Source organism: Rana temporaria, chromosome 4 (genome assembly GCF_905171775.1).
Source record: "Rana temporaria chromosome 4, aRanTem1.1, whole genome shotgun sequence".
Taxonomy (NCBI): Eukaryota; Metazoa; Chordata; class Amphibia; order Anura; family Ranidae; genus Rana; species Rana temporaria.
Genome location: NC_053492.1, coordinates 249,693,640 through 249,716,702, shown reverse-complemented (window position 1 = coordinate 249,716,702; position 23,063 = coordinate 249,693,640). Strand labels below are relative to the sequence as shown.

The following is a 23,063-nucleotide window of genomic DNA, read 5'->3' as shown; positions in this document are numbered from 1 at the left end:
TCGAAAAAGGTCTGTTTTTCAAGAATTACTGCTGAAAGGCCTTCATTGACCATGATCTAAGATCATTTATTTTTCATCAGATCAAGGGGTATTATAGGTGACTTCCAGGACCTGACTATTGCAATCCTAACTGCAATAAATATAAAAGTGTGCACTGCTATTTTTATTGATAGACCCAAAAGCACACATTGATGCAGAAATGGACAACCCACACCAAGGTTTTGCACAGATGTGCACTAGCATATTTTGGGAGAAATATACAATTTCTGATCCCCTTCTGAAAATGCTTGACCATAGTTCTGAATTAGGGACCTAAAGAACTGAAGCAGGCAAGTAAGCATGACAGCTAGGCAATTAGCATTTTCAGAACAAGACATGTTATTGCAGCACTCATGTTTCTTTAATCTGGAGAATACAGAAATGCACTGATACACCATTGCCCCCACTTCATAGCTTTATTTGCTATGCAGAAGTCACTGGAGACACAGCTAAGAGTGGCAGTTGTCTCACAAAGAAAGAATCTTACCATTTTGATACCACACAAAAGCTAAATTAAAGAAAAGCAAAATATTTTTATAATGTATCAGTACTACAACATTCAGCCTGGAACATTTATTTTTCGATGTTTGAGTAGGCTCATCCTAAACTTAGAGATCTCTGCACATCTCACTGCTCCAAAGTTGTCAGTGTCCTCCTCAATCCTGCGAGCCAGCCTGGTTGCCAAAGCCCACTCACACTCCACACCACTCTCCAAATCAAAGAAAGCGGGCCATAAACCAATGATGTCTTGGAAAACCTTACTTAACCCAGTCATGGGCGAAACGCGTTGGCTTGTGGCCTCAGATGGAAGGTCTAAAATTTGTGCTGTTTAGCATGTTCAATGAAGGTAACTGAATTTCAAGAAGTCATTGATGTGCAGCCTGTTTTCTTTGATATACAATTTATGCAGACTTTGTATAATCAACTTTAGATTTACCAAAACAATGTAGTATAAGGACCTGCCAAAAGCGTTGAGTATGCAAATTAGCTATTTCCGACGATCCACGAACGTACGACCGGCCGTCGCATTTTTTTACATTGTTTCCGTTTGGCTTTTTCCGGCGTAAAGTTAAAGCTGCTATCTGGTGGCGCACTCAATGTTAAGTATGGCCGTCGTTCCCGCGTGTAATTTTGTAAATTTTACGTTGTTTGCGTAATTCGTCCGTGAATGGGGCTGGATGCCATTTATGTACACGTCGAAAACAATGACGTCCTAGCGACGTTATTTGGAGCAATGCACCCTGGGAGTTTTGACGGACGGGCATGCGCAGTTAGTTTGGCGCGGGGACGCGCTTCATTTAAATGAAACACGCCACCTACCCGCCCAATTTGAATTCCACGCCCTTACGCCGCGAGAGATACACTACGCCGCCGTAACTTATGGCGCAAATTCTTTCAGGATTCAAAGAAAAGAAAAGTAAGTTACAGCGGCGTAGCGTATCTCACATACGCTGCGCCCACGCAGATGTATGTGGATCTGCCCCACAATGACTAATTATACACTATTGTGCACCAATCGGTATTGTAGTACACCATAACCTAAAACAAATGATTCTTTCTAGCTTTGCAAATAATGTCATATATTGCAGCTTACCAGTCTGTAGATGAAGTGGCTGCATTCCCTTTCTTTTGTCTTTTCTTTTTTTTCCTACTTTTTACCTAGCACAACTACCAGTAACACCTCCCGTTTCAGGGTGACAATGCTCACTTCTGTGCGGAAGCGGCATTGTCACCCTCACTTCTGTGCAGAAGCGGCATTGTCACCTTCACTTCTGTGCAGAAGTGGCATTGTCACCCTCACTTCTGTGCAGAAGTGGCATTGTCAACCCTACTTATGCACATATGGGACATTGTCACCCTCACTTCTGTGCAGAAGCGGCATTTTCACCCTCACTTCTGTGCAGAAGCGGCATTGTCACCCTCTCTTCTGTGCAGAAGCGGCATTGTCACCCTCACTTCTGTGCAGAAGTGGCATTGTCACCCTCACTTCTGTGCAGAAGTGGCATTGTCAACCTTACTTGCACATGCACATATGGGATATTGTCACCCTCACTTCTGTGCAACAGCAGCATTGTCACCCTCTCTATTGTGAAGAAGCAGCATTGTTACCCTCACTATTAGGAAGACGCTGCATTGTCACCCTCTCTATTGTGAAGAAGCAGCATTGTTACCCTCTATTGTGAAGAAGCCGCATTTTTGCCTTCTCTATTGTGAAGAAGCAGCATTGTTATCCTCTCTATTGTGAAGCAGCATTGTTACCCTCTCTATTGTGAAGAAGCAGCATTGTTATCATCTTTATTGTGAAGAAGCAGCATTGTTATCATCTTTATTGTGAAGAAGCAGCATTGTTACCCTCTCTATTGTGAAGAAGCAGCATTGTTACCCTCTCTATTGCATAGAAGCAACATTGTTACCCTCTCTATTGCGAAGAAGCAGCATTGTTACCCTCTCTAATTGTGAAGAAGCATCATTGTTACCCTCTATTGTGAAGAAGCAGCATTTTTGCCTTCTCTATTGTGAAGAAGCAGTATTGTTACCCTCTCTATTGCATAGAAGCAACATTGTTACCCTCTCTATTGCGAAGAAGCAGCATTGTTACCTTCTCTAATTGTGAAGAAGCAGCATTGTTACCCTCTATTGTGAAGAAGCAGCATTTTTGCCTTCTCTATTGTGAAGAAGCAGCATTGTTACCCTCTCTATTGTGAAGAAGCAGCATTGTTACCCTCTCTATTGTGAAGAAGCGCCATTGTTACCCTCTCTATTGTGAAGAAGTATTGTTACCCTCTATTGTAAAGAAGTAGCATTGTTACCCTCACTATTGGGAAGAAGCAGCATTGTTACCCTCTCTATTGTGAAGAAGCAGCATTGTTACCCTCTCTATTGTTAAGCAGGAATCGCACGGCAGACTCGCACATTCACAGCGTGTCAGCACATGCACACGCGCACATGTGCGCCTGTCACCAACATTGGCGCCAAAGGGGCTATTTAAAGTGAGTGCACCAAAGACTCTTTGCTGTTTTGTCTACAGCTTCTGTGTGTCCTGAAACCTGTTATCTGTGCTGACTTCTGATTCCTGACCCGGCTTGCTTTCACTAACCCTGTCTGCTTGACACCCTGACTTTGACTTGCTTTTGGATTTCTCTTCTGCCTGCTGCTTTGCCTGATCCACCAGAACATCTCCAACCCGGCCTGCCTGACTCCACATCTGCTCCTCCAGCCTGCTGCAGTTCTGTTCTACGCATCGCAACTGTTGCTGCATCACCTGCGATTCAGTCTTCCAACAGTTCTGGTCTACCCGGCCTTACCAATCTGCCTGCTGCATCTCCAGCAACGAGCATCCAGCCATATTGATACTGGATTGATCCTAGGCACTCCTGCGTCACCGTGCTTCTGTGGCTACAGTCTCAACCTCAAGGGCCCAAAAGCCGGTGTGGCAAGAGAGGCTGTCCTCTACACGTCAGGCTCACAACCCAGGTACTTGACAGTTACCCTCTCTATTGTGAAGAAGCAGCATTGTTACTCTTTCTATTGTGAAAAAGCGGTATTGTTACTGTGATACATTGGCCTATATGTCTCAGTTACTGCTCCCTGCTAGCCATATGGGTAGAGGTAGAAAGGAATTTCATGTGTGATTCATTCCTCTGACAGGTTATTGACGTGCTAATGTCCCCTCACTATTCTAAACGTTAATTGATCTATTGTGTTGTGTGAAGAAGATCTGTGTTTACCCTTAAAAGATGTGTATTGTATCATCAGGCTAAATGATTAGAGAAGTATTATGTTAATTATTCTGATTGCTTCAGTGTATTAATTAACTCCACTGATGTCTTTATCTAAAGAAACGTGTCTGCATGGTCGGCTCCGACTTGTCTCCTATAGTCTGTATGGGAAACCCCACTGTGTGAGGGGGGCGTTCCTAACAGGTTGTAACCACATATAAGCTGAGTTTTTGTGTCATTAAAGTGTCTTGTTCTAGCAGTAAGCTTGGCATGTGTGGCTTTCTGGGCGATTCCAGGGATATCCCTCCTCGTGGAATATTGGGGTGATTTTCGTTATGGGAAGAAGGGAACGTTGACGGGGATATCATACCGATACCGTCACAGTTACCCTCACCATTGGGAAGAAGTGGCATTGTTACTCTTTCTATTGTGAAAAAGCAGCATTGTTACCCTCTCTATTGTGAAGAAGCAGCATTGTTACTCTTTCTATTGTGAAAAAGCAGCATTGTTACTCTTTCTATTGTGAAAAAGCAGCATTGTTAACCTCTCTTTTGTGAAGAAACAGCATCGTTGCCCTTTCTATTGTGAAGAAGCAGCATTGTTACCCTTTCTATTGTGAAAAAGCAGCATTGTTACCCTCTTTATTGGGAAGAAGCAGCATTGTTACCCTCTCTATTGTGAAGAAGCAGCATTGTTACCCTTTCTATTGTGAAGAAGCAGTATTGTTAGGCCCCATACACACGATAGAATTTATCCGCGAATACGGTCCAGCGGACCGTTTCCGCGGATAAATCCTCTCGAGGATTTCGGCGGATTTTCATGCGATGGAGTGTACACACCATCGCATTGAAATCCGCGCCGAAATCCTCTGGCGATGACGTGTCGCGCCGTCGCCGCGATTATGACGCGGCGACGTGCGCGATGCTGTCATATAAGGAATTTCACGCATGCGTCGAATCATTACGACGCATGCGGGGGATCCCTTCGGACGGATGGACTCCAGCAGTTGGGATGGACTCCAGCAGATGGATTTTTTCTGCATGTCAGCGAATATTCGATCTGCTGGAATCCATCCCAGGGGAGAAATATCCGCGGAAACAGATCCGCTGGCGTATACACACCAAAGGATCTATCAGCTGAAACCCATTTGCTCGGATTTATCCGCGGATGGATTCTATGGTGTGTACGGGGCCTATCCCTCACTATTGGGAAGAAGCGGCATTGTTACCCTCTATTTTGAAGAAGAAGTATTGTCCCCCTCAGATCTGTGCAGAAAGGGCATTGCCCCCCTGGGACTGGAAGTGTGTTATTTTGTACACTGTGACCAGCCGGTAGTTATTGCAGTGCCCTTTTTACCATGTGGTTGAATCCAGCAAGGTGTGCAAAAGACGTATACTCCGTTTCTGCTAGGAAGTATTTTAGGACTACAGAAAACCTGCAACCCTCCTTCTCTCCATAAAAGTGGGAAGGTGCTCCATAGTTCACACAGGTAACCAGGACAGGGCAGATAACACTGCAGAACACACAGGGCATAGGATAAAGTTGCTTTCTGGTAAGATCAACAGGTATGCCATTTTTTTCGATTTAAGACTGTGCTGTCATTATCGCCTCAGGGCAACAGAAGACTCAGGAGAAAAGATGCAGAACGGGAGTGCTGCCGGACCAGCTATTTCCAATAACGTAATATCATTTTTATTCTTGGGGACCAGCCTGCCTCCCTAATGGCTCATTGTATTTTCTAAAGTGGACCTAAACTTTGCTTCAAGGTACAAGTTAATCTTTAGAAGAATCATTACATTAGAGACACAAACTGAAGCAGTGTATCCTGTGAAGGGTAAAGACTATGGTAGAAATTGTATAAGGCTGCAATGCCATATCAGGCTAGCCAAGGTAAGTACAACTTTAGAGGCTGAATGTCATATATGTGTGATCTCAGTTGTAGATGTGTGGGTCTTTTTATGCCTTTAGTAAATCACATTGTTTTTAAATGACTATTAATGTATATACATTTATGTAACAGTACAATTAGTTTAGACATTACACATTATATTACTATTACTTATTTATGTATACAGTACTAACATATCCTGCAGCTCTTTACATAAAGCACTAAATCTCTTAGGCCTCGCACACACGACCTAGAATCTCGTCGTAAAGGAAACGTCGTTTTTCTCGACAAGGTTCTTGTCAAGCTTGATGAGATTCTTGTCAAGCTTTCCTTGCATACACACTGTCGAGACAAAATCTTGTCGTTCTCAAATGCGGTGACTTACAACGGCACTATAAAGGGGAAGTTCAATTCCACTGGCGCCACCCTTGGGGCTGCTTTTGCTAATCTCGTGTTACTGCGTGTTAGTAAAAGTTTGGTGAGAGACGATTCACGCTTTTCAGTCTTCGTGCTTTTAGATCGTTTTCTGCAGTTCAGTTTGTGCTTGTGGGTTCGTATCTGGTCTTTCAGGGCGTGTAGTCAGGTCGTATTTGTTTTACAGTGCGTTCCTGTCCGCTCGTTTCTGACTTTGGTGTAGCCCTATATCACCAGGCTTCTTCCTTTCCAGCGCTCCTTATTGTAGAGACCAGTCATAGGTAGGGGCAGTGACTTTTGTTTGTTGTATTTATGTCATTGTGGTCAGGCAGCACACTGGCACCTTTGCTTCCATGTGCTGAGTGTGCAGTGTGCTCCTGCCCCTTTAATGAGGGCTGGGCTACCTCCAGTCACCTGCCCCTTATCTATCCATCAGCAGTCATGTGCTCCTACTGAGGAGACTTAAAATGCAATGTTATAGTTAGGACTGAAGTATACAGAGCGCCTTGACGGGGCCTGCAGCTTACACATGCATTTGCAAATGCGTGCAACTAAACCTCTGTTTTTAACGCACACAGTTAGACAGGTGAATTTGGTTGGTTGCTGATTGGTCGGTAAGTTAGAGCCTGGATATTCTATATTTTTGTATCACCAGGCAGGATACCGTTATGTGGGAAACCATCAGCGCTGAGCAGAGGCTAGTTGCCACGTTACGCTATCTGGCAACTGGGAGAAGCTTGCAGGACTTGAAGTTCACGACAGGCATCTCCCATATTTTTAACCCTGTATCTTCATAAAACATTGTATGTAGTGGCCGAACGATGTGTCTGAAATGTCCGAAATTTTCTAAGGTCCAATATTAAAAAGCAACAACATGGAGCAACATGAAAGTTCTGAAAAACAATAATAATAGGGACACAGGAGAAGTACTTACTTTTTTCAAGCATTCTCTTAATGCTCCTTAACTGTTCCGGCTCCCTTAGTATGAGGTCTGACCACCTCTTTCTGAGCTGCTCCTTCGATCTTTTTACCCCAAAATGTCTCTTCAGACTTTTTACCACTTTTTTCATAATTTTGGCCTTCCTTAAAGCAGAAGTAAACCCATCAATTTAACAGTTTCAAAAAGCAGTAACATTCCTGGCATGCCGGGAATGCTAACTGTGACATTGGTTGTGCTCCCAACCAAACTGTCAAACCATCCAATGGCTGGTGTCATAACTGATCACATGTGCAGCATCATGGCAGTTGAAGATTAAACAGTGGCCAAGATGGCAGCTTCCTTGCCTGAAAATTATAGGAGGGTTTACTTCCACTTTAAATTAGGGTGGTTATAGGGCCCATGCTTGCCATCATAATCAGACTTTAGCAATATGTCCACCATTTCCGCGTAGGACATGTTAGATGCCTTGTATCTGCTCCTCGTTTGTGACGTTTCCTCATCAGGCTCCGGGCTTGTGTCTTCGTTAGACAAATTAATAATTACAGACACCTGCTCCATCATTCTCCGCCATGTCGTAGTTTTTGGATGAACTTGGCCTAATTGGAGACACCTGCTCATCTGATTCCGCCATGTCATTTGTGCGCCAAAAGAGAAGGGGCGGGGAAACATCGAGTAAGAACGTCATGGGCGGGCGACGTGTGCGGAGTGTCACGCATGCATAGTGTATATAAAGCTTAACACACATGTGTGGTACCTACGCTCGGTGTGCGGAGGAAGTAGTAAAAGCGGCGAACGTGTGAACGAAGGTATGATTTGAACTTGGGACATCAGTGGTCTATACTGCATAGAGATTGAAGGCCTATATGGGGATAAAAATTACTAGAGTTTATAGACTGTGATTGACATTGGTATATTTGTCTTTTGTTTTGTCTTGCAGAAAAAATGAATCCATTTAATGAAAAGGAGTTCCTTAGTGAATTCATTGATCGCTTAAGGGAGCTGCCCGCTCTTTGGGCGACAAAAGACCCCACACACAGGCAAAAAGGGCTAAGGACAGCAGCACTGAAGAGCCTGCTCCCATTTGTGCACACAAGGATGCCCCATGTAACCATCGAACAGCTGGACACTAAAATTGGGACCTTGGGAGGCACATACATGGGAGAGCCCAACAAGGTCCTGGCTTCTCAGAGGTCTGGAGCAGCAGCAGGAAAGGTATATGTACCGTCGTTGTGGTACTACAGCAGACTATCCTTTCTCAACGACCACCTTGAAGCAAAGCAGTCACTTTCCAGCCTTCCCCCCAGACTTCCCTCCAGAAAAACCTCCAGCCAACCCTCCAGCCAACCCTCCAGCCTTCCCTGCAGCCAAGCTGAGCCTTTTCAGGAGCAAGATGAGCCTTCCATCCTGGAGGAAGACCCGGATGTGGCTGTCTGTAGCCAGGTATAGTATTTTAAATGTATTTAAAAAAAAATGCTGTAAAATAGATGTTAATATGTCAAAAATATATAATGTTTGATCTAAAAGTGTTTTCCATATTAATACAGTAGTGTCCCACAAAGTTGGGGAGAAAAGAATGAAAACTGCTGGGGTCAGAATGATTGTCTTTTCTATTTATTTTCAATCAATTTGCAACAGTCATGAGCTGAAAATTGTGTGTGATTGATGAACCCAAAACTGAAACTATGTCCCTTTTTTATACACAGGAAGACATCAGCCAGGATGAGGGTCTGGAAAATGTTAGGCAGGAGGAGGACGGGGTGAGTGGTAGAGAGGAGGTGGCAGGAGTGAGTGTCAGAGAGGAGGTGGCAGGGGTGAGTGGCAGAGAGGAGGTGGCAGGTCCAAATGGCACAGAGGAGGTGGCAGGGCCAAGTGGCAGAACAAGGTGCCAGGTGCCACCCATCTGCCTTCCAACAAGAAGGACCAGGAGGGATAGGAGTGTGAGCGAGGCAGCACTGGCCCTGATTAAAGAGGCACAGGCCACGCTCCAACACCCTACCACCCCTGAAGAGGGCTATGGCACCCTAGTAATGGGCAAAATTAGCCAAATGTCCATGGACCATGGATATTTGAGCCCCTCCTAATTAGTCTGCTCAATAAGGGGGAGAGGGGGACACTTACCGAAGACACAGTAATTTGTAGCCACGGCCATCCTCCTCCACCTGCTTCTTCTCAACCTCCTCCTCCTCCAGTTCCTTCTTCTCAACCTCCTCCTCCAGCTCCTTCTTCTCAACCTCCTCCACCTTCTTCTCTTCCACCTTCTTCTCCTCCACCTTCTTCTCCTCCACCTGGCACGAGTACACCTCCCGAGGCACAGGCTCCAGCCAAGCGGAGAAGGAAGGCTGCAGAGAAGGCTGCAGAGAAAGTAGCAAGGAAGGCAGCAAGGAAGGCTGTAGGGAAGGCTACCAGAAAGACCAGAAAGTGATGGCCTTGCTTCAAGGTGGTCTGACAGAAGACAGCCTGTTGTAGTACCACAAACTTGGGACATATATCTGACCTGCTGCTGTTCCTGACCTCTGGGAGTCCAGGACCAGATTGGGCTCCCTCCTGTATGTGCTTCTCAATGTCCCAATTTTAGTGTCCACACAGAGTTGCACAAATGGCAGCAGTTTCTCCAGCGCTGCCTTCTATTTATTTTATTTATATTCTATACCTGAATATATAGTTTCTTTTTTTTTTTAGCAGTTCATACTTGCCTATGTGTTTTTAATCAACCCAAAAATGTAGCTTGTGAGTAGGCAGGTTAACTTTCAAAAAACTACAAAAGGCCTAATTATAAAGGGACAGATCAGATAACACCAAACAATAATGTTAAAATTGTGGTAACTTGACACAACAAAATGAAAAATAAATCATGGAGTTGACTAGAAATTAAATAATTAAAAATGCAGATCTGTATTTAAAAAAATAAAATTATATATATATATATATATATATATATATATATATATATATATATATATATATACACATACATTTAGTGGCGTAGCGTGGGGGGGGGCAGGGGGGGTCGCCCTGGGCGCAAAATTTAGAGGGGAGCATCGGCAGGTGGCAGGTTAACTGCAGCTCTTCTCCTGTGCTGTGCAGTCTAGGAGACTGTGAGCTCTTCCGCTTCGCTATGAGGAAGAAGTTGCGGTGCAGCCCTGGCTTAGGCTCCAGCGGTGAGTGAGTGAAAAACTTGTATTGCACTACATTTGCGAACTGAATCGCCTCAAGGCGACACATCAGTGAGACAATGAACACTGAAGACCACCCATGATGATCCCAAGGATTGTGACCGTGCGGAGACTGGGGGGAAGGAGGAGGGCAGGCGACTCAAGAGGCATCCTCTCCATTACACGCCACTCCGCACACACAAGGTCCATGTGCGACATGCTGTCTGTCCACTTAGCCCACCCCACAGCCCCGACTTCAGACCACCGCCGCTTATTCTGAGTCCTGCATGTGCCTGCTATGCCTTCCCGGCACTCTGACCCTGCACTGACCACCTACAACTGGAGGAAACCGGAGGGGGGCTGGAGCAGAGCTCTGAACTGGAATCTGTGGGAAAGAGAGCTTTGATTTTGAGGGGGGAGATGTACACAGTGCACCCCCTCATCCCTGCAAGCCACACACAGTGCATCCCCTCAACCCTGCAAGCCACACACAGTGCACCCCCTCATCCCTGCAAGCCACACACAGTGCATCCCCTCAACCCTGCAAGCCACACACAGTGCACCCCCTCATCCCTGCAAGTCACACACAGTGCACCTCTGAACCCTGCATTCTGTACAAAGCTCATCCCTCAGCCTTGCACTCCATACACAGCGCACCCCTCAACCCTCTTTGCTAATAATTAGTTATATTTCTTATTTTCTGTCTATTAGTGGGTCCTGTCACTTCTGCAGTCTGTGGTGTGCAGGTAGTGAGATGATGTGCTGTAACTTTAAGCAACAAATCAGTGGGTTGTAATGATGTGCTGTAACCTCTAGCAACCAATCAATGAGCCGTAATGATGTGCTGCAATGTCTAGCAACCAATTAGGGAGCATTAATAATATGCAGTAACCTTCAGTGAACAGTAATGATCTGCTTGAATCTCTAGCAACCAATCAGTTTGTAGTAATGATGTGCAGTAACCTCTAGCAAACAATGGGTAGGCAGTAATTATGTGCAGTATCGTCTTGCAACTAATCAGTGAGCAATAATAATAATGTGTAGTAGTGGTCAGTATAGGAATCAGGTAAGTCAGTGTAGTGATCAGTATAGGAATCAGGTAGGTCAGTGTAGTGGTTAGTATATAAATCAGATAGGTCAGTTTAGTGGTGAGTGTAGGAATCAGGCAGGTCAGTATAGGAATCCGGTAGGTTAATATAGTGCAGGCATGTCCAAAGTCCGGCCCGGGGGCCAAATGCGGCCCCCCTGTTGATTTAATATGGCCCCCCTGGGGATTTGGATATATATATTGTTTGTGGCCACAAAAGATATATACTGTATTTATTGGCGCTGCCTTGGAGGGGACAGGGAGGGGGCAGGACAAGCGCCATCAGATTACATGAAGAGAATCTCCTGTTTACTCAGCAGCGTCTCTATTGGAAGTCCCGTATCCTGGGATGCCATTGTTCTGTCTATCATAAGAGGCGGGACTTTGTATTAAAGAGGTCAAGGAGTAAACAACATTTATGGCACATGTGAGGCTGCATTTATGGCACATGTGAGGCTGCATTGGTTGCAATGGTAAGGCTGCATTCATGGAAATGGTAAGGCTGTGCCTGTTATACGACAATAAATACGGTATATCCAAATAACACGCCCAAGCTCATCCTTAGTCCTAAGCAGCGATCTGGGATTCATTGGGGCCACAAAAGAAATATATACAGTATAGCCAAATAACACACCCAAGCTCATCTCTTCACCAGACACAGCCACAAAGGCAAGAGAATTCTTGTTGGGCAGTGTATTAGTTGCTCGGACGAACACACTTAGACCGAATTTTAATGGTTTAAAGAATGTCAGCAAAATGGTCGGCCCTCACGCATGTTCACTTCATCAAATCTGGCCCTCTTTAAAAAAAGTTTGGACACCCCTGATATAGTGGTCAGGTAGGTCGGTCTAGGAATCAGGTTGATCAGTACTACTGTACTAGCAGAAGGGACTTAGCAGAGAGTGCTAAAAGTCTGCGGGTTAGGGGCGCAAATCTCTTGCCCTGCCCTGGGTGCTGACAACCCACGCTACACCGCTATATATATATATATATATATATATATATATATATATATATACACAGCCCTCAAAATTTCCACTCGCCTGCTAGCATTTGGCGAGTGGATTTAAGCTGTGGGCGAGTGATAGCAGTTCTGCATGACCAACAGTCTAATCTGTGCCTGCACTATTGCCTCGTACAGACGGGCAAACATGTACGATGAAAACGGTCCGCCGGACCGTTTTCAGCGTACATGTCTGCCCGGAGATTTCTGTATGATGGCTGTACACACCATCATACAGAAATCCGCGCGTACTCGATGCGCAGCGACGAGGCCGCGCCGTCGCCGCAACGATGACGCGGTAACGTGCGCGGCCCTGGCAGTTCAATGCTTCCACGCATGCGTCAAAGTCATTCGACGCATGAGAGGGATGGTGGCCGCTCGGACATGTACGGTAGGTCTGTACAGACGACCGAACATGTCCGACAGACAGGATTCCAGCGGGCATGTTTCTAAACATGTTTAGAAATATTTGCCCGCTGGAAAAAGGCCCGGCGGGCAAATGTACGCTGGAATCCTGTCCGCTCGGCTGTACAGACGACCGAACATGTCTGCTGAAACTGGTCCGCGGACCAGTTTCAGCAGACATGTTCGGTCGTCTGTACGGGGCCTTAGAGCCACGCTGCGATTGGCGGCCGAAGAGGAAAGGTGCGTGCCCAGGAAAAGTAGTCGGGTGAGCCGCACACATGCAGAGCAGTACACGGGTGCTCTCCTTACAATTCTTGTTAAGCCATGGGACCTGATAGTATGACCTCTCTGAGCCTGGCTTCCCAACTTGACCAATGTAGCTGGAGAGCAGAGAGCAGGAAGGAACAAGTGAGCTGGAGGACTGCGATTATCACCACTCTGGGTTTCCCAGGTAGGCAGTGCAGCACAGCGCTCACCAAGAGTTGCCCTGACAAGAGAGCGGCAGTATGCTGTGCAGTGTCAGTGTGCGCTGTGTTGTGGTGTCATTGGCTATGCAGGTGTGTGAATCTTGGTGCTGGATTGTACTCTCTCCCGCTGTGCTGCAGCTCCTCTCCTCACTGCCCGACTGAATGAAAGGGGGAACAGGGGCTCCTGATTATGAGAGTGGGTAGAATAGGAGAGGGAGAGAGAGAGAGAGAGAGAGGAGGATGGATGGGGGTTGCAGAGGAGACAGCAAGAGAATGGGGGAAAAGACCTGGTTCTAGAGAGAAGGCAGAGGAGGAGAGGGAGTCTTGTACATAAGAAGAGGGAGAGCAATATTTGCAGAAGTAAAAAAGTCCATGTCCCTCTGGTTTGCCCCAGTGCCATATCCCTCTGGTTTTCCCCAGTGCCATATCCCTCTGATTTGCCCCAGTGCCATGTCCCTCTGATTTGCCCCAGTGCCATGTCCCTCTGGTTTGCCCCAGTGCCATGTCCCTCTGGTCTTCCCCCCCAGTGCCATGTCCCTCTGGTCTTCCCCCCAGTGCCATATGCCTCTGGTTTGCCCCAGTGCCATATGCCTCTGGTTTGCCCCAGTGCTATATGCCTCTGGTTTGCCCCAGTGCCATGTCCCTCTGGTCTTCCCCTAATGCCATGTCCCTCTGGTCTGCCCCAGTGCCCTGTCCCTCTGGTCTGCCTCAGTGCCCTGTCCCATTTTGTTAAAGTTGTTGTTGGTAATATTTAATTGTGTAACTTGATTCGGCATAAAACATTTAACAGTGTCATTCCAAGAGATAATCTACAAGGGCGTGTTTAGGGGCAGAATTAGGGGCGGGGCAGTGTATGGGTCAGGTGAGGCAACAGGTGGCGAGTAACACTTGAGGCCTGGCTAGAAGCTCAGGGCTTGAAATCTTGAGCCCTGGAGATATATATATATATATATATATATATATATATATATATATATATATATATATATATATTGCTATATAAATTAATCAAAAATATTTATGAGATCAGCATGAAAAATGTTACAAAAAGTTAGTCAGAACTCTGTGTGAATATCAGCTGCAAAAAAAGATCATTATTGTTCATTATTGTACCATTCTAAAGATGATTTAAATGTGCAGCATCTAAATGATGCAATCATTTTTACAGCGTGACAAATGTGCTATCTCCATTACGAACGCTACTTTTACCGAAGGTGCACTCCCGTCTCATACTTTATTCTGAGCATGCGCAGGTTTCTAAGCATACACACAAACGTGTTTCTCGTCGTAAACCAGCCCGACGAGAAACACGACAAGGAAATTGAGACTTCCGATGAGAAAAAAGAGAACATGTTCTCTTTTCTTTTTGTCGAGATCCACAACAGTTTTCTCAATGAAAGACATACACACGACCGTTTTCCTTGGCAAAAAAGCTCTGCCACCAAGTTTCTTGATGGATTTTGTCGAGGAAAACGGTCGTGTGTACGAGGCATGACTCTTTTGCGGCTAAAGGAAAGTTTACAATCCAACATCTTCAACATCCAGTATCACAAATACACTAGGGACATACTGTAGGAAAATGTGAAATAAAAAAGAATTCAACACATAGTATAATACCACACATCCACTATTAGTGTGCAGATCTGGAAACCTCCAAACTTTTACCATTCATATTGGCCCTGGGTGACCCTTTTTGTTCAAAGTAGTAAGGGGGGGGGGGGGGGGGTTATTACATCTGTCAGTTTTTTTTTTTATTGTAATGAGTCCCATTAGGGAGATTTCCCTTCACTTCCTGTCCCATAGTCAAAACAGGAAGCGAGAGAAAAATCTCTCCAAATTGAGGGAATCCCTGCAGTTTTGTCCCCATAGACTTCAATGGAAACACCTGAAAAGAGAGACTTAGGGGTTGATTTACTAAAGGCAAATAGACTGTGCACTTTGCAAAGGGCAGTTGCCCTCTACTAGTGCAGTTACCCCAGAGCGTAGTAAATGATGTAAAGCTTCACATTACAAAGAATACCCAATCACGTGCAAGGAAAATAAAAAAAACAGCATTTTTGCTTGTTGCACGTGATTGGGTGATGGAAGTCAGCAGAGCTTCTGCTCATTTACTAATCTCTGAAGCAACTGCTCTTGTAGAGAGCAAAGTGCACAGTCTTTTTGCCTTTAGTAAATTAACTCCATAAGCTTTTTTTGAGCATGTCGTTGCATGTTTTCTCCCTGACCCTTTTTCAGTAGCAATCTACATCTTTTAGTGAAAAACACATCACAAAAGCTGCAAAAATGTGCAATTCTGCTCCAAAAAACACCTGAAAAAAGGTCTTGAATTTTTTTTTAAGCATGACGCCAAGGCGGCATTCACACCTGGACGTTTTTGAATCGAGGGCAGAATTGCCACGATTCTGGCACAATTCCAAAACGCTCTGCTAAAATGACAAATCGCACAACACGCATTTCAGATGCCGTTCATTTTAAAAGGCACGTAAAGATGCAGTGAGGTTTTGCCGCAATTGTCACTCAATAAATCATACTGCAATCGCATAAAACCGTATCACGTGAAACTTTTCACCAAAAAAAGGATCTTGGGCTTCTTTCGTGCGACAAGCTTCGTGTGATGCGGTTTGCCGCAATTACAGCAGAATTTATAGTGCAACAATTTTAGCAGAACCGCACTGCATTTTTAGGCTTCTTTCACACGGGGCGGATCAGCGATGATCCGCCCCGTGAACCTCCGCTTGCTCAGCGGGGATTTCTCCGCTGATCCTCGCTGAGCCGGCGGCTGAAAGGGTGGTCCCCGCACACTGTGCAGGGACCGCCCTGTATTTTCTCTGCTCTCCTCTATGGGGGGGATCGGATGAACACGGACCGCCTGTCCGTGTTCACCCAATCCGATCCGCAGACGGATAGAAAAATTGGGTTTTCCTCCGTCTGCAGAATCGGAGGATTGCGGAACCGGGTGAGATTGGGTGTCAGCGGATATTCATTCGCTGACACCCGCGATCTCATAGGGACCAATGTATGTCCCTTTTTCATCAGCCCGTGTGAAAGAGCCCTTAGGTGCCATTAAAATAAATTGCAACTAAAAATGCACATTGCACAATTTGACATTTTAGCAGAGTGTTTTGAAATCGTGGCAAGGATAGCGGCAATTCTGCCTGTGCTTCAAAAGGCCCAGGTGTGAATGTAGCCTTATGCCTTATTGAAGAGAAGAAGCTGGGACAGCCACACTCCAAAAACGTTCCTTTTTATTAAAACTGGTCACAGAACATCACACGCCACAGCAAACAATCAGGAAAAGGCTAACGCGTTTCGCACTGTGCTTCAGTGCTTATTCATAGCCTTATGCCTTGTACACACGATCAGAATTTCCGTTGGGATAAACTCCGACTGATTTTTCCGACAAAATTCAGTTAAAACTGACTTGCATACACACTGTTACACCAAATTCCGACCATAAAGAACGCGGTGACCTACAACACTACGACGAGCCGATAAAAATTAAGTTCAATGCTTCCTAGCATGCATCGACTTGACTCTGAGCATGCAAGTTTTTTCTCTGTTGGAGTTCCATACTCGGAGTGTAATTCAGACGAACGTAATTTCCAAAAAAAAGAGAACATGTTCTCATTCTAAATCCGTCGGATTATCCAAAGGAAAAACTCCGATGGGGCATACACACAGTCGGAATATCCAATGAAAAAATTCAGTCTGACTTTTTTAATCGGAAATTCCGATCGTGTGTACGCAGCATAAGTGTTTGTGCACACCAGGTGCAACAAAGGAACATGCGCAAAATCGTGTGATTTTGCACACTGCCTTCTGACGTGCGTGTTTGTGGCTGCAATAATGCATGGTACCGCAGTACCGTGAGGTTTGGTGGTGTGCGATTTTAAAAATTGTGGCTGCACTATTTCTGTGCCTTTCACGGGAATGCACAAAAAAAAAACACACGCGTTCTGACACACCCTATTGTATAAATGAGTCACACTGAATCCAGCTTTGAAAACATGTGACTTCTCTTAAAGTCACACAATTTCAAAGTTGCAGGTCAGTGCGACTTCAGGTGCGACTCGGCTGAGTGTGCAAATTCATGCACAGATGTCCATGCAATTCGCACCTTAAAATCTCATAAAAAAAGTGCAGGAACAGTTTGTTCAAATTGATGCTGCAACGTAAAGTTCGGGTTGCACCGATTTGAACTGTTTAATTGCCCACAATGGGGTGCGACTTGTCATGCGATTTGGACTTGTATATGGGGCTTAAAGTATATGTGTGTTTTTTGGAGAGAGTTGGGAAGTGTTTATCATGTTATTTGTTTCTGCCCCAGTCCCACTACCTAGATTTCTCAGGAGACAAAAGAATTGAGAACAAATCTCTCAAAAACCAACAGAATTGATATCATCAAGAGCGGTCACGGGAACCGATGACTACATTGGAGGATTTTATACAACCTCTTCCTCTGGTGACAATTCAAAATCTTTGCATTCCCTCCCACTTTCAGTCTTGATGACAATGGTCAAAAAGGCAAAATAGAAAGGTAAAACTATCCAGCGGGGGTACAAACATTAATAAAAACTTGGCATAGGCCCTAACCCTTCTCTTCTCCATCCAAAAATTATTATCCCTGGTTCACACTGAAGAGTTTTGGCATGCGATTCGACAAATGTCAAATCGGTGGCAATTGCCATTAATGGCACCGTCCTAATCGGTGCAACGGCACGCCAATTTCATTCAATTCGTTTTTGTACTACTTTTTGCAATTTTGGGCTGCGATTTACACAGATGTCTCTGAAATGGCCCCCGAAAGTTGGCACTGACAAGCGGGAGTGAAATTGTGCGAGTTCAGCTAAACTCGCACGGCTTCATTCCCGCAGCTCAGTGTGAACCTTACACCCACTTAAACCTATAAATAAGATTTGACTGTGGTTGAAAAAAAAAAATATTTCAAGACAACCTACTGAAACAAAGTAGAAAATACAAGCAATCCCTGTGTGTTTGTCTGTGTCCTTGTGCACAGTGAACCTGTATGGGAGTGGTTTTATAATTATCAATCACCTGCTGCACCTCCAGGGCACTTATAAGGAAATTGGTATTTTTTATCTGCTAATATTTTCCCCATGAAAGTGAAGATACCCTTTAAATTTCCAGTACAAACAGCGGGCCACACTTTCCTTCCTAGAAATCTATACTCTGCTTTAATCCAATGCCATACAAACCATCCTTAGGAAAACTTCAGTGCTGATAACAAGTTGACAAGCTTTTACAGAGCTCCAGACAGTGGCATGATTATCTCTTAATGCCTTAGCATAGGCACAGCATTTGTCCCTGCTTATGCTGCTATCTGATGGATATGTTCTCAGCGTAGCTGGCCTAGGGAACTATAAAAAGCTAAAGCAAATATTGCCTAAATACAAGAGGCATGTGTATTCTTCTTTGGATCGAGGTGTGCTTTGTGCATTTATTCCAGATCTGTGCAGTCATCACACTTTCCCTCTGTGCAAGAGCTTCCCGTAATAAAGACCGGTCCCTGCTTCTCTCCCTCTTTGTGCTAGTTGACTGGTCTTGTCGCCACCCCCTCCTGTAGATTTCTAGTGGTGGGTGGAGCCTGCTGGGTCACTCCCACAGATCTACACAGGTTATGTACAGTGATGCAGTCGCTGCTACTTTTAGAAAGGTTATATCTGGCTTTGCAAAGGCATTTGGTGGATTTTTGATCCTTTGTAGCTATTGAGGACAATATTTGTTGATAAAAATGTTATAATATATATATAAAAAAAAAAAAACATTTTAATAGTTCAAGCATTATATAATATATTCCCTTTGTATGATCCAACTGTAGATTCCCTCTCCAATTATTTTATGAGCCGTACACACGATCAGATAATCAGCTTTCAAGAGCCGATCATGACAATTCATGCAAAAGTATATCAGATCGTACGATTTTCGTTTAAACAGTACAGTTGTCCAAAAATACAATACAAGACCTAACATCACTTCCAGATTTTTATTCTGTCCTAGGAGAATTTTTATAACTTTAGTAACTTCTTTTTTTCGATATGAGATTAGCATGCAAAAAAAAAAAAACAGTTGGATAATCTCATTGTGTCTACCAGGCATTATCAAGGCTTGTTTTTCGCACCTATGCATTTTTAGTGCCTTTTGCATTTTGCAGATTTGCACTACAGAACATGTTCCATAGGAAACCATGTTAAATGGACTGTAATGCAAATCTGCAAAATGCAAAAAGCACTTAAAATGCATACAGTAGGTGTGAATCAGGCCTGAGGGCCAGTTCACACCATAGAAACGCAGTTTGGATGCGTTCCAGTTACTTTTTTGCATGTGCATTTTTAACGCTTTTAAAGCAGTCCAGTGCATTTTTTCCCCCCATTTTTTTCTTAACCTTAACCACTTCCCGACCGCCTCATGTAGATATACGTCGGCAGAATGGCACGGACAGGCACATCAACGTACCTGTACATGCCTGCCTAGACGTGGGTGGGGGGTCCGATCGGGACCCCCCCCGCTACATGCGGCGGTCAGATCCCCTCGGGGAGCGATCCGGGACGACGGCGCGGCTATTCGTTTATAGCCGCTCCGTCGCGATCGCTCCCCGGAGCTGAAGAACGGGGAGAGCCGTATGTAAACACGACATCCCTGTGCTTCACTGTGGCGGCGTATCGATCGAGTGATCCCTTATATAAGGGAGACTCGATCGATGATGTCAGTCCTACAGCCACACCCCCCCCACAGTTGTAAACACACACAAAGTGAACACTAACTCCTACAGCGCCCCCTGTGGTTAACTCCCAAACTGCAACTGTCATTTGCACAATAAAGAATGCAATTTAAATGCATTTTTTGCTGTGAAAATGACAGCGGTCCCAAAAATGTGTCAAAATTGTCCGAAGTGTCCGCCATAATGTCGCAGTCACGAAAAAAAATCGCTGATCGCCGCCATTAGTAGTAAAAAAAAAATAATTAATAAAAATGCAATAAAATTATCCCCTATTTTGTAAACGCTAGAAATTTTGCGCAAACCAATCGATAAACGCTTATTGCGATTTTTTTTTACCAAAAATAGGTAAATGAATAGGTATCGGCCTAAACTGAGGAAAAAAAAATGTTAGATATGTTTTTGGGGGATATTTATTATAGCAAAAAGTAAAAAATTTTGCATTTTTTTCAAAATTGTCGCTCTATTTTTGTTTATAGCGCAAAAAATAAAAACCGCAGAGGTGATCAAATACCACCAAAAGAAAGCTCTATTTGTGGGGAAAAAAGGACGCCAATTTTGTTTAGGAGCCACGTCGCACGACCGCGCAATTGTCTGTTAAAGCGACGCAGTGCCGAATTGTAAAAACCCCTTGGGTCATTTAGCTGCATATTGGTCTGGTCCTTAAGTGGTTAAATAAGGACATATGTGTTCCAGTGCGTTTTTGGTGCGTTCAACAATGTTCCAGTATAGTCCAGTGCAGCATGTTATACTTTATTTTCTGCAACTGGAACGCAATGGTGTGAACTATGCCATTGAAAACCATATAACCTACTTTCCACGCAGAAAAAAAACGCACTGGACTGCATGTGATGTGTACTGTCCCCAATGCCTGGTACACACAATGAGATTATCCGACGAATGATCATCCGTATTTTTTTTTCCCCCATGATATGCCATCTCATATCAAAAATGAAGAGTTTACTAAAGTTACAAAAATTCTCGTACGACAGAATACAAATTTGGAAGCGATATAATGGGGTTGATTTACTAAAACAGAACAGTGCAATATTTGGTAGAGCGCTGCATAGCAACCAATCGCCTTCCAGGTTATATTCTCAAAGCTTAATTGAACAAGCTAAAGTTAGAAGCTGTTTGGCACAGCTGCAACAGATTTTGCTCTTTTCAGGTTTAGTAAATCAACCCCAATGTGTTGTAGTGTATATTCGAACAACTGTACTGATTAATCGAAAATCGTAAGATCGGGTAACGTACAAGTTTTGTTTTTTTTGATCGGATAATATCAGATGAACCGTCATGATCAGCTCTCAAAAACTGTATACTAACGATCAGATTATGGTACGATCGCTCCGAAGGCGTTATTTTTTGTACGGTTTTCCGATCGTGTGTACGGGGCTTAAGGGTTAGAACGTGAAAGTTGGAGCAATGTGCTGTTTGGACTTTATGATGTGAAATGAGCGTCACAGGGCAGATTGATTTTCCATTTTCAGTGTCAGCCTGCGAAGGCATTTATTCTTTTATAGGCCACCGCCAGAACATTTCACAAATTACTTTTTGTTCCAGCAATATTTGCGCTCAGTGTGGCTTCGTGTTTTCTAAAACTCAGCAGATGATGTCATACACCTGGCTTTTTTCTTCTTTTTTTTTTCTGGTCTACACTCAATTAGCCACCCACAGCAAAAAAAAAAAGGTTCCAGTACAAATGTCAATAAACAGTGGTCTGCAGCCATAAATTACTATTTTTTATAGTACTGCTTGTCACATGCCAGTCGAGATTAGAATAGCAAATTGTTCATTTCTGGAACGTAGCAATGCAGCAGCGAGGATCTGCACCAGAATGCCAAAATGCACAACAACAAAGAATGTTTTCCTTGTAATCGCACTGCATATCCGTCAGCGACCCATAAAATACACCAGAAGTTCAATGGAAAGACAAGGCATTGTCATCACTCTACTAGAAACTGATGGAGGAGGCTGAGCGAGATGCCACTTTGGGTACCTGCTATCCAAGATCAGTACTGCTTACCTATCGCAAAGTACATATGTGCCCCCCATAGCCCCTCTTACTGACCATTGCCTGCCTGCTGAATGACAGAGGAGCATGTTATGGAAGGCAAGGCATGATCAAAACACACCACATTCAGGAGGATGCAACAATGTGCAGCAATGGCAAAGGTTAGGAGAAAGGTTAAGGACACCTGATAGGAACACAACAATGGCTCACCTTCCTTCAGGATCAGATGGCAGAGACAGGGATGCAGGCAATGGAAATAGTCAGGCTGCTTGCTGGTGATCAGAGCTGTGTCTGGCTGTCCTCTGAAATGCTGGGTGCTGCAGCAGCTGCTGCTTGTCAGGTGCTGGCCTGGATGCCCAGAGAATGACATGTATGCGGTGCAGAGATGTGGACAGGGGGGTTATACATGCAATGTTTAGAGCTGATACAGTGTGTGCAGATTGTATTGTCTGGGAAGGAGGCAGCTCCTCCTCCTTGTGCTGCTCAGCTGTCACTGCTGTAGATGCTGCTGGTGCTAGGGCTCTGTCCCCTGGTATGTCACATGAGGAGCAGCAGCAGGCAACCCTCTATTGATTACTGTCCTACACCTGCAGGAAGGTGCTGACTGAGCAACCTTCTCATCACAAGTCAGGTGTGCAAGAGGCTTTAATATTTCAGGATCATGGGGATCAGGTGATCGCAGCAAATCAGCAGCATGCATATCCCTAGCCATCCACCAGTCGTAAATGGCATCACTTTGATGTCACCCGTTCTGCTTTGCACAATGATATATAATCTTACTACGTACGGTATCAGCAGGTACACATTAAAAAATATATGTATTGAAAGAATAGTGTACTAAAATACTGCAATACTGATATAAACAACAACAGCAAACAAGTAATACAGTACATGTATGTATTATTATTATTATTATTATTATACAGGATTTATATAGCATCAACAGTTTGCGCAGCACTTTACAACATGAGGACAGACAGTACAGTAAAAACAATTTTTTATTAATTTTTATATATATGTAGCACTACCCCTGAAGGAGCTGCTGGTTTGTTTTGGGTGGCATGTTACCTCATGGCTCCTCCGCCGTCTTAGGGTGTATGGTGGATGTAGCAGTAACAGAATGTCCACGACAGGTGTCTTTTTCTGTGCTCTTTATTACCCAGCCGGGTAAAAACAATAAAACTTTGTGGTGATAGGAG

The 23,063-nt window shown here is 44.4% G+C and overlaps 1 protein-coding gene across 2 annotated transcripts in view; it reads right to left on the bottom strand.

The window, feature by feature from the left end:
- Positions 1-22,480, bottom strand: part of KLHL32 (kelch like family member 32) — a 285,677-nt gene extending 263,197 nt beyond the window's left edge. For both annotated transcript variants that reach the window (XM_040350130.1, XM_040350132.1), the window contains exon 1: positions 22,075-22,480. The gene's annotated coding sequence lies outside the window, so the exon portion shown is untranslated. The remainder of the gene's footprint in view (positions 1-22,074) is intronic.
- Between the last annotated feature and the right edge of the window lie 583 nt (positions 22,481-23,063).